The sequence below is a fragment of the Mustela nivalis genome, assembly GCF_964662115.1.
Source record: "Mustela nivalis genome assembly, chromosome: 3".
NCBI classification, from domain to species: domain Eukaryota; kingdom Metazoa; phylum Chordata; class Mammalia; order Carnivora; family Mustelidae; genus Mustela; species Mustela nivalis.
This window is the reverse complement of record NC_139022.1, coordinates 2,798,116-2,809,763: the sequence shown is the minus strand read 5'-3', so window position 1 is coordinate 2,809,763 and position 11,648 is coordinate 2,798,116. Positions and strand designations below refer to the sequence as shown.

At 33.6% G+C, this 11,648-nt stretch overlaps 1 pseudogene across 1 annotated transcript; it reads right to left on the bottom strand.

The window, feature by feature from the left end:
* Positions 1–207: 207 nt before the first annotated feature.
* On the bottom strand, positions 208–1,135 carry LOC309861248 (olfactory receptor 2L5-like; annotated as a pseudogene). The gene has a single exon. The product of its transcript is annotated as an olfactory receptor 2L5-like (transcript).
* Positions 1,136–11,648: the final 10,513 nt, after the last annotated feature.

Sequence of the window (11,648 nt, the reverse complement as noted above, 5' to 3'; positions counted from 1 at the left end):
GCAGACTCGCCGCTGAGTGCAGATTTGATGCAAGTCTCAGTTCCATATATATATATATATATATTTGCAACACAGTTTTGTCCAGACATGAGTAATATTCCTTTTCCAATTTTAGTCCTTCATCTCATAGCATAAAATATTTTAGTTACTATACACTGGTGAATGGACTTATAACCAAGTTTTGGGTAAATATACAAACAGCAGTGACTACATTTTTACAAAGTAGTCTCTGAATCACTCTTCTCAGGGCCCCTATCACCTCCTTATTTCTCAGGCTTTAGATGATGGGGTTGAGCATTGGGGTCAGGATGGTGTAGAAGACAGCCAGAACCTTGTCCTCTGTTGGAAGGATCTTGGGCATAGATAAGTATAAGCAAAAGGCACATAGTATAAAGTGACCACAGTGAGGTGGGTGCTGCAAGTAGAATAGGCTTTCTTCCTCCCTTCTGTTGACTGCATGTGGCAGATTGCAAGGAGAACATGGCCATAGGAAGATGCAATGCAAATGAAAGGAAACACAAGGAAGATGGTGGTGCTCACAAACACTGTGTACTCATAGACCCAGGTGTCCATGCAGTCTAGAGTCAACATGGCAGGGACATCACAAAAGAAATGGTTGATGGTGCTGGATTGAAAATAAGGTATATGGAGGGCATATACAGTGTGAGCACAGGAGTTGACTGAGCCCATTAACCAAGACCCTGTTATCATCAGCACACACACTCTTCTGTTCATGGATGGAATAATGAAGAGGAAAACAAATAGCCACATAATGATCGTAGGCCATACATACCAGGAGCAATGCTTCTGAACCTCCTAAAGTCAAGAACAAGAAGCTCTGAACACCACACCCAATAATGGAGATAGTTTTGTTTCCAAACACAAAATTGTAAACCATCTTGGGGACGATGGTGGAGATGTAGTTTAGGTCAATGAGAGAGAGCTGACAGAGTAAGAAATACATGGGTGTGTGGAGATGTGTGTCTAGGAAGATGAGGAGAATCATGGACAGGTTGCCAAACAGAGCAATTAGGAAAATAAGAATGGAGACAATAAAGAGGAATAGGCCAATTCTTGTTGGCAGGAACAACCCCAATAAGATAAAATCAGTTGATGTTTGAGTATAATTTTCCATGGGGCATTGATAGGATTTTCCTAAAAGCAGACATAAAAATAAGTCAAATATAGAACAAGAAGCTTATTTTAATGTATAGTTTTAACCATACTGTGTATTATTTAAAATGTTACAACTCTTAATTGAATAACTAGACTTTTCAATTTTGGAAAAAATGTATATACATTTTGACCCAGAGATTAAAATGTGAGATGGAAGCATTAGTAGCCTAAATATTTTCTAAGAAAACTTTAGTTATTTAAAAACCATGAATATTTGTTAAGAATTCATTAGGATAAGTATGCTTTACTACTGTAAACAAACACAAGTATTTTGGAAATCAGATATTTACTCAAAATATATGAATAGAATATCTATATCTATATATAGTTATTTTAAGGAAAGTGTTTATGATTCATTAAGGACAGCTTTTCCTTTATATCTAAGACTTACTTCTAAAGATTCAACAGTCTTTAATCTTCTGTTGAGAAATATTTCCTTCTTGAGTCCTCTTTTCACAGTAACAGCTAATCAAACATCTTTTAAGTTAGGTAACATAACACTCATCTGTTCTTAAATCTTGAATGAATCATGATTCCCAAGTACCATTTATAGCAAATCATTCTTTTCTGTCTTCTCAACCAATTTCTGAATGATGCATTCAAATTGACCCATCAGCTAAACACCTATACACCGTACTCATGATAGGGTTCATAAATCTGCCTGAGTTATTCCAAATAGAATATTTTATATCTCTCTGCTTCTCTAACATTTATATGATATAAACTATTCTATGGTGCTTTATCTTACTCATTTTTTATCTTTTTCTTTTTCTCTTTTTTATTTTTTGTGTTTAAAACTTTCTAATTCTAGATAGGTATGCAAATTTAATAACATGTATGTAAACTCTGCCTCTTAAATGTCAAATATCATCGTGATAAAAACAATGTATAAGTCTAAATAGAACAAGTTTCAAAGGCAGAATGGGGAATAAAATAGATCAGGACCCTTTGAATAGAATGGCCAGTCACTTAATAGGAGGAAAAGAAAATAAGATCGTAACTTTCATGGAGGTGGGAGGAGGATTTCTTCACTGACATCACATGTGAACAAACTCTATGCAGTATATAGTATATTATCTTAAATTTTATTTTAGAGCCAAATGATACCAGACTTTTAAGGAAGTCTCCCACAAGAAATAGGAATTGTCATGTATTTGTGTACATAAACACAGACATATTCACAAACATACACTCATACACAAATATAAAATGAGCCAAAAAGTTTGGGAAAATGCAGTAAGATTTTTTTAATGGGATTTGTATGTTCAAAGAATTATGAAATTCTATTAATTCACCATATTAATACCACTATATAAATAAAAGGAAATGAGTATAAAAGAAAGTATATTACAAATAAATATAAATATAGACATATATGAAAAATAATAATGTGAATGGATTTTATTTATTTACTTTTAGACAGAAAGCATGTGCTAGTTGGGGGAGGGGTTGAGGGAGAGGAAGAGGGAAAGAGAAGCAGGCTCCCTGCTGAGTAGGGAGCCTGACACAGGGCTCCATCACAAGACATTGAGATCATGACCTGAGTTGAAACCAAGAGATGGATTCTTAACCAGCAGAGCCACACAGCCATGCTGTGGATTAAATAAAAGTTTTAAAGACATTACCATTGTTAAAAGAAAACAACAACAAATCATGAAAGATGTTCATTTTGAAAAATTTGGAGAACTGGAGAATTAATATGCAGGAACATATGTTGCCTATTGTCATTCTTAGAAATATGTATACCAAAATAATTATGGAATTAAGAAAACATCTTGTGGGTGCTTGGGTGGCTCAGTGGATCGAGCCTTTGGCTCAGGTCATGATCCCAGGGTTATGGGATCAGGTCCTGCATTGGGTTCTCTGCTCAGAGCAGATCCTGCTTCCTCCTCCTCTCTCTCTCTCTGCCTACTTGTGAAATCTGTCCGTCAAGTAAATAAATAAAATCTTAAAAAAAGAAAACATCTTGCAATAAAATATTTTTTTTTATTTTGCAATATTTGTATTGCAGGATGTTTTCTTAACAATTCTAAATGTCTCCTTGAGAACATTTGCTAAAGATTCTCAATATTACCTATAAACATATGATCCTAAAAATGTCTTGAAAGAGATAATAATAGCAATGATGAGAAATAAGAACAAGGAGATTATATTCTATATATAGAAATAGTAGCTAAAATATCACATTTTATAGAAATTTATATTTTTTTGTATCTCAGGAATATATACTAGAAGATGCAACAATGCTGTCAATATTGCCATTCTAAACACAATATGGGATGTCACTATTTTGAAAGGATGTGGAAAGGGAAAATGAGTTGGATGTAATTATTCATGAGGGGTTATTTCTTCATCCACAGTGGCTAGAGTGATGAGTCAATAGGTGGTACTTGATATTTAGAACTTACTTATTAAAAATAAACACATTGGTGGAAAATACAGGTAAATAGAAACAAAAAGTGATAAAATAATGTGAAATATTGTCTTTGGATATCAGAAATAGTGAGTAATGGAATCATACCCTACGAGGTGTTGAGATCATGTTCCTACCTTACTTGAGTAAAATACTAAAGTAATACAAAAACTGTGGTACAGTAAAAAGTGTAACTCACAATATCATTCACAATTCAACCATCATTCTTCTCAATGGTGAAAACTGAAAGCTCTCCCTCTAAAATCAAAAACAAAGCAAGAATGCCACTGTGTAACTTCTAATCAACATTATAATGGAAATAGAGTCAGAACCTTTAGGCAAAAATCAAAACAAAACAAAATAATTCAAATCAGAAATGAAGAAGTAAAACTATCTAACAACATTAGGTTATAGGTACAAAATTTTAAAGAGTCTACAAAAATATGCTAGAACTAATAAATTTAGCAAAGTTTCAGGACGAAAGAAAATTGTACTTCTATATACAAATAAAGTACATTTATAAGAATCGTTTTAAAAAGTGTAAATTATATTTACAATGCCATCCAAAACCATAATATCTTGGAAATATTATTAAGAAGGGGAAGAAATTTGTGCAATGAAATTCACAAAATATCACTGAAAAAATAGAAGAGACAAATAATTGAACAGAAACATCCTGTGCTCATGGCTTGCTAACCTTGATATTGTTAAAAGGCCAATGTTACCATAAGCAAACTATAGATTTAGTGAATAAACAGTAGAATTACAGAGTCTATGTATAGAATCTGTAATAGAATATATATCATCCTCAATGGGAAAAAGCTTGTAGCCTTCTCGTTGAGATCAGGAACATGACAAGGATGCCCACTCTCACCACTCTTGTTCAACAGAGTATTTGAAGTCCTAGCAACACCAATCAGACAACAAAGGGAAATAAAAGGAATTCAAATTGGTAATGAAGAAGTCAAACTCTCTCTCTTTGCAGATGACATGATTCTTTATATGGAAAACCCAAAAGACTCCACAACACAAACTACTAGAACTCATACAGCAATTCAGCAACGTGGCAGGATACAAAGACAATGTGCAGAAATCAGTGGCTTTCTTACACACTAACAATGAAAATACAGAAAGGGAAATTAGAGAATCAATTCCATTTACTATAGCACCAGGAACCAAAAGATACCTGAAAATAAATCTAACCAAAGAGGTAAAGGATCTGTACTTGAGGAACTACAGAACACTCATGAAGGAAATTAAAGAAGACATAAAAAGATGGAAGACCATTCCATGCTCTTGGATCGGAAGAATAAACATTATTAAAATGTCTATACTGCCTAGAGCAATCTATATTTTTAATGTCATTCTGATCAAAATTCCACCGGTATTCTTCAAAGAGCTGGAGCAAATAATCCTAAAACTTGTATGGAATCAGAAGAGACCCCGAATCGCTAAGGAAATGTTGAAAAACAAAAATAAAAGTGGGGGCATCACGTTACCTGATTTCAAGCTTTTTTACAAAGCTGTGATCACCAAGACAGCATGGTACTGGCATAAAAACAGACACATAGACCAGTGGAATAGAGTAGGGAGCCCATATATTGACCCTCAACTCTATGGTCAATTAATCTTCAACAAAACAGAAAAAAATATACAGAAGAAAAAAGACAGTCTCTTCAATAAATGGTGCTGGGAAAACTGGACAGCAATATGTAGAAGAATGAAACTCGACCATTCTCTTACACTGTACACAAAGATAAACTCAAAATGGATAAAATATCTCAATGTGAGACAGGAATCCATCAGAATCCTAGAGGAGAACATAGGCAGTAATCTCTGATATCAGCTACAGCAACTTCTTCCAAGATATGTCTCCAAAGGCAAAGGAAACAAAAGCAAAAATAAACTTTTGAGGCTTAATCAAAATCAAAAGCTTCTGCACAGCAAAGGAACCAGTCAAGAAAAAGGAGGCAACCCACGGAATGGGAGAAGATATTTGTAAATGACAGTACAGACAAAAGGTTCATATTGAGGATCTGTAATGAACTCCTCAAACTCAACACACACAAAATAGGCAATCATATAAAAAATGGGCAGAAGATATGAACAGACACTTCTCCAATGAAGACATACAAATGCCTATCAGGCGCATGAAAAAATGTTCATCATTACTAGCCCTCAGGGAGATTCAAATTAAAACCACATTGCGATATCACCATACACCAGTTAGAATGGCCAAAGTTAGAATGACTGGAAACAACATGTTTTGGAGGGGATGTGGAGAAAGGGGAACCCTCTTCAACTGTTGGTGGGAATGCAGGTTGGTGCAGCGTCTTTGGAGAACAGTGTGGAGATTCCTTAAGAAATTAAATATAGAACTTCCCTATGACCCTGCAATTGCACTCCTGGGTATTTACCCCAAAGATACAGATGCCGTGAAAAGAAGGGCCATCTGTACCCCAATGTTTACAGCAGCAATGGCCATGGTCGCCAAACTATGGAAAGAACCAAGATGCCCTTTAGCAGATGAATGGATAAGGAAAATGTGGTCCATATACACTATGGAGTATTATGCTTTCATCAGAAAGGATGAATACCCAACGTTTGTAGCAACATGGACAGGACTCGAAGAGATTATGCTGAGTGAAATAAGTCAAGCAGAGAGAGTCAATTATCATATGGTTTCACTTATTTGTGGAGCATAACAAATAGCACGGAGGACATGGGGAGTTAGAGAGAAAAAGAGATTTGGGGGAATTTGGAAGGGGAGATGAATCATGAGAGACTATGGACTCTGAAAAACAATCTTAGGGGCTTGAAGTGGCAGGGGGTTGGGAGGTTGGGGTACCAGGTTGTGGGTATTATAGAGGGCATGGATTGCATGGAACACTGGGTGTGGTGAAAAAATAATCAATACTGTTATGCTGAAAATAAATATATTATAAAATATATATATTTGTGGGGGGCACTGAGATTATGCTCTTGGAATGTCCATTGTGAATATATATATATATATAGTATAATATCAGGGTACCCTGACTAGCTAAAATAAGCTAATGAAACAATTAGAGAATTCACTTTTTCTGACCAAAAACTTACTTTAAAAATGCTATGACAATAAATAAAACAATTACTATTAACATAAACACAGACACAAGCCAATAAAATAGATATATCACAAGAAATATTCCACATATAATTTTCTCAAGTGTCCAAATATTTAAGTGTGAATGCCTTCTCAAAAAATTATGCAGATAATCAAGAATGAATATGAAAACTGCCTTAAAGCAAAATAAAATTATTTTAGTGTCAATGGTTTACTTATTTGAGCACATTCTATTTTCTCAGATACACTGGCTTTGCTATATTTTCACATCACCCCAACATAGCCACATACGTTACCTGATAAAAATATTGTCTCAAAACCTCTAAAAGCTATAAAATTCAGTTAATCTTCTGTTCCCAATGCAAAGTGTCTATACCTAGGAGATTTTGCTTGCAAAGGCACACCCATATTATGTCCTGTGTAATTTGTATTGTAGATGTCCATATTCTAAATAATGAGTGAAATCTTCCAAATACTGCCAAAGTTCCATGTGAATTACATATTTCTGCCTGTTGAATTCAATGTGCATCAATGTGTTTGCATACCTTTTCCCCCATGTTTATATTTAGAGTAGGATGTTAAATATTGACAAAGCCTCATTTTACTGATTCATAAATTTATTGAACATATTCTTTTTAAAATTATTTCCCATTATTTAAAAGATAAAGAAACAAAATCATAGATTTATGGAGTGAGTTATTCATGTCCAGAGTGATATAGTGATATAGTTGGGAAATGTCCTCTCAGTGTAGATAATACAGAATTTTCCACTGAAGCATGAATTTTTATGCCCTGCATGCTCTACATTTTTAATCAAAAGTATTCACAAGGAAAAATCATTCATGATCAAACAGGGCTGATCATTTACACAGGTGCAGAAAAGATCTGGATTTACCTAAGATGCCTCATGAATTTGGCTTTAATGGGAGAGTTATAAGAAATCTCAGATTATAATTCTTTTTTTTTAAAGATTTTATTTATTTGAGAGAAAGAGGGAGTGAGCATGAAAGGGGTGAGGGGCAGAGGGAGAAGCAGTCTCCCTGATGAGCAGAGGGCCGGTTGTGGGACTTGATCCTGGGACTCCAGGATCATGACTTGAGCTGAAGGCAGTTGCTTAACCAACTGAGCAACCCAGGTGCCCTCAGATTAGAATTCTAAGAGCATAATGCACAAAACACTTTTCACCAGGTTTCACAAAAATCTGAATTCATTACTCTTTCTCAAGATTTTAGTAATAGTCTAAAATTCTGTATCTTCCTGAAGGACTTTCTTTATTCACCTAGAGGCCTGAGAAATGATTAAACCAAGTTACTGGGTCAGCTTTCGCAGGAGGGCTTTGAATGCATTTACTACATAAAGTGAATCTTAATTCCAGAAAAAAAAAGGCTGATCATATATTAGTGGGATGTCTACAATAATAATTATTTTTAAAAGAATTATTGTGAATAACTCTAAGTTATGTAAATTTACAGCATTTTAAATGGTTTTTGTATAATCAGAATCATATGATTCAGAAGAGGGTCCTATGTGTTCTCGATAAGAATAAATACCCACAATATCCTTTCCTGGATTTCTACATGAGATTTCACATCTATTTATTGTTTTTCAAAAGATTCTACTAAAAAGAGAAAGAATATATAGCTCCCATTACTTTAGCAAATTGGGAATTTTGATAGTAGCATTTAATTTTCAAACAATATCTATGTTCCATTTTTTTAAAAGAATTATACAATTTTAGAGTATAAAGAGATATGGAACACAGTGAATATTTGTGTAGGTGCATGTATGTGTGATTCCAATCCATATAATTCCATAAATTTCCATATTGGTGAAATAGTATTAATAGATAAGTAAGTAATTCTATAAGCAGGTATTTTCAAAGATAAACACTAATTACAAGAATTGTCTTTCAAAATATGTTTTGCAGTGAGAATGGGTTTATTTTTGTTCGTTCTACCTGTGCACTGGAGAAAGTAGGTTTAAAGCTAGATGTAATTCTATCTCATCTACTTAAAAGAAATAAGAGATTGCATTAAAGAATTTAAATATTAGAGCCTGTACATTGTATGTAGAACAAATATAATGAAACATGGGATATTGCATGTCATCTTTGAGATAAGACATAATAAAAATGTACTGAATATTTTACTATAAATTATCACTGAAGAGTAGCTGTATCATTATCATTGTTATCACAATGTTTTATTTTCACTTCAGTTTTCATCCTCTATGCCCATATGATAAAATTTTTAAATTGTTTCCATATGTTCTTCACTAAAATTCTGCAAGGTACTTAGTTCAGATATTATTGTTTTTTCACTGGAAGTATGTTCATGTGTATGAAAGTAAAATATAAATAAATGCCACTGTTACAAACATAAATGGATAATTTTCACTTGGTTTGTGTTTAAAACAACCAAATAGATTACCAAAACTAAATATACACATTCCATTAGACCTTTTATTTTTTTAACCTTTACTACATACAGGTTTTCCTTGATCTCTGAAAGTAGAGGACTTGACTAAAAGCTTCCATACGCTGAAGGTGCATGAACTGAAGAAACAATTACAACTGATTTTTACGAAAAATTGCTCACTTTACTCAACTCAAAAAATTACCACTCTTGGGATTTTCAGATACCTTAGAACACATTTTGCTGATGGGAGTTTAAAATAAATTATGTAAACAGAAGTTCATGCACACAGTTCAAATTCATGCCGTATGGATGCTGAAATTTTGATGTAGTTCTTAGGGAAGTGCCTTGTCGGTGTCACATTTCCTGCTCTGCGTGCATGTTGCTTTTCTGATGGCTTGCTGTCAAACACACACTGAATTTCAATTTCAACTTTAATAATTTTCTAAAGTGGAAATCTCTTCATATTTTGGGGGGTTGGCATGAACAACAATGAAGTAATTCTTTTGAAAAGCAAAATGGCATAACAGAAATTAAAAAAAAAACCTTTATTCTGATATCTATTTTTATATAAAATCTAGACAAGTAATTTCTAGGCTTTAAATAGAAAGAGTGAATGTATGTTTGGTTAAAAGAAAGAAGCAATATTAAGATGGCAGGGGTTCCGGGGGCACCTTTGTGTTTCAGTCCTTAAACTTTGCTTTGGCTCAAATCATGATCCCAGTGTCCTGGGATCCAGGCCCACATTGGGCTCCCTGCTCAGTGGGGAGCTTGCTTCTCTCTCTCCCACTCTCCCTGCTTGTATTCTCTCTCTTGCTTGGTCTCTCTTTGTCAAATAAATAAATAAAATATTAATTTTTTAAAAAAAGAAAAGATTTCCATGGGGGCCATGTAAGCATTTCTCTTTCATGAAAAAAAAAAAAAGACTGAAAGATAAAGATAAAGGAAAGATAACTGTCCTCCAGAAACTGATTGATGATTTTGACCCTTAAGTGTTAGTTTTCTTTAACTATTACTTGAGTATATCCAAAACATCCTCTTTTAGGATCTTCACCTCATTTCCCATCCAGAGAGCATGTTTGTAAAGCAGCTCCCAAACCATGATTTTTTGTCCATTTTATACCCTACAATTTCTGCTGGTATTTCAAAAAGTGTAGCCACTCAGTCAACCTCAAACTCCATTTCAAATAGTCTATATTACATAATTATGTCATTTATTTCCTAAACTTATCACTTTAAAGTGTAGAATAATTTCAATTCAACTGCAACAAATATTACCAGAGGAATTAATGCAATGTGATCAACACCTATATGACCACAACAAACACTTGCATGAAAACATCTTCACATCTGAAGAATATAATTCATGTTACCAAAGCATTTATTTTAGTATTGTAATTTTAAAATTTCAGAATAGTTTACATACACTGTTAAATTCGTCTCAGGTGTACAGTATAGTGACTCAAAACTTCCATACATTACCCAGTGCTCATCAGAACAAGCACATTCTATAATCTCAATTCAACACCATGTTCTATAACATTCTTGACTAGGCCGCTTCCCTATTTCCAGAAAATGCATCATTGGCTGTGCATAAAATGAACCTTCCATTCTCTAATGAATACTGTTTGTCTAAATTTTTTCCTAAAAATTCTTGGTTCAAGTATCACCAAAAAATTATTCTTATATTTGGGGGTACCATTTTAACAAATTATTTCTCATAGATTTTATTACTGAGTATCATAATTATCAATTATATTCCAGAATAAGTTATAGTTAGGTGTAGGCTCTTGTAGTACTCACAATAAATCCAGAGAATTAGTTCACAGATAATAGCAGCAGTAGATTTTATTATCAATTTTACTGTGTTTCAAAATCATTTTACAGTCTTTCACAGCCAGACTGATTCTCAGAATTGTATAAACATTTTAAGTTTCAAAAACTAAACAAAACTTAGTAACTCAAAAAGTGAACAAGTGCTCAAGCAGCCAATCAATTTCTTTAATTTTAAGGGTATGTATTCTAATATAAATCATTTACATTGTTTAACAGCACTTCTCTCAAAATTGAGTTCTCTGGTTAATGAGATGTATCTATTGTTTAATACAAACCAAGTATTAAATTATACATAAAATTATCTTAAGCACTTGCTGAGGAGACTCACTTCTTGTATCATGATAGAAAATAAGAAAATAATATTACTGGAGTACCTTGTATTATCTCTGCACTTTCACAAACCTTGGCCACAAACTGTCACAGACTTGGTTAGCTGACAGTTGTTCAATCATACTCATATGAACAAAGTCATTTTATGAGTAAATGCCTTTGAATATTTTCCAAACATGTGTTAATCTTTCACCTCGACACATAACATTTTAGGTACCTCCAAGAAAGACAGCATCAACAATGATCCTATGTCTTCTTTACCTGAAGATTTAATCTATTGCATTTGTTTTGCTTAGTTTTGTTTGGTTTGATTGGTTGGTTGTTCTTTTCTTTTGTATTCACTTGGGAATGCCCACTGAGACTTGGACAATAC